Here is a 1,504-nt window from a genome sequence, read left to right on the forward strand (position 1 = left end):
GATGTCCACATGTCAGGTGACCGGACGCAATAATCTGCCCTACTATGGACGAACAAATTGATGAAAGATATGGCATTTCATAGTGGAAGATTGTAGAACCTGCACTTGTAGCTGAAATGACTAATTCAAATGAGGAGGCCGAATTGCAACCAAGAAGGGAAATTTTTGAATCAGCAGATAAAGCACCATTCTAGTTGTACAGCCATCCGAGGCAGCAGAAAGTGAACCCGAAATAATGAGGGTAATTTTGTGTGAAGTTGGATAACCAATTCTTCGATGGTTTCTTACACATTGAGGACTAATTTTTCTTTATTTAAATCTGAAACTCATTAAACGATCACAATAATCTAGTTTTTGAGAAAATCTACTCACAATTTATTTGATCAAATGCCTCATATAAATACCTTATAAGCTTTGGAAGGATGAACAATTACCAAAAAACATAGAAGAGCAGAAGATTCAATGTTAGGAATTATTTTTAATTCAAAGATTTAGTATATAATTAAAGTTAGCCAAAGAAAAATATAACAAATTTAGCTTTGTTTTCTAAAATAATGCATAAATTAAAGTATTATAAATTTAATTGAAGGGAATTTTGAAATGATTTGATTGCAATATATTTAAATATAATTTTCCCAATTTTATAATTAAAATTGAATGATGTATATTCACTTAATAATGTAGATTATTAGGTTGTTTGAAAATCATACATGTAATTGTGGAAAATTAATTAAAGTGAATTTTAGAATAGCCACAAAAAATAATTAATTAAGTGAACTAGGAAGAAAATATTAATTTAGGAAATGAATATCTGACTCTAGAAATTGAGTGATTGTAGATAAGATTGAGATATATCAAGATTGGAGCTATAGAGAAGAACCAGAAAAAATGTTGTCATGTGATGTCAGGAAACTGAGAAATAAACAGATCCTAATAGTTAAGTGCATTTGCAGCACAAAACTAAAATAAAAACTACATGAGAGAAAAAAATTGAGATTATATAGATGTACCCTAGTTTGTTCATTGGACTTGAGTGTTAAAATAGTAAGAATGATTTTTTTTTTTTTTAGGATAGAGGATTTTAATACCAACTACAATAGTGTTATTGGCATTCTGAAAAATACATGTGATGATAAGTCTTGTGTGATGGAACATCAATATTTTAAATTATGTATTAATTTCAGAATGATTCATATTCATGTGAATGCCAATAACTTTAGTTTGAAGTATATCTCAACGGTTTGTATGCATGAAACATGAGGACTAAAGTTTTTCCTTGGGAGTACTTTGGCATTGGGTTTGTGGGTGTTGCGGAGCTAAGCTCTTGGGCTTGCTCATTTTAATATGAAGTGCCGGCGCAGAGCATCGTTATTTGGAGCACCACGACATTTGATCAAATTTATAACAAAAATATTAATTTCCATTTCATTTCTATTTTGGATAAAATCAAAATCCCCTTTAACCTATCATATAGAGAGCGACGTGTGTGTGTATGTTGGGGGGG

Source organism: Dendrobium catenatum, unplaced genomic scaffold (genome assembly GCF_001605985.2).
Source record: "Dendrobium catenatum unplaced genomic scaffold, ASM160598v2 fragScaff_scaffold_629, whole genome shotgun sequence".
NCBI classification, from domain to species: Eukaryota; Viridiplantae; Streptophyta; class Magnoliopsida; order Asparagales; family Orchidaceae; genus Dendrobium; species Dendrobium catenatum.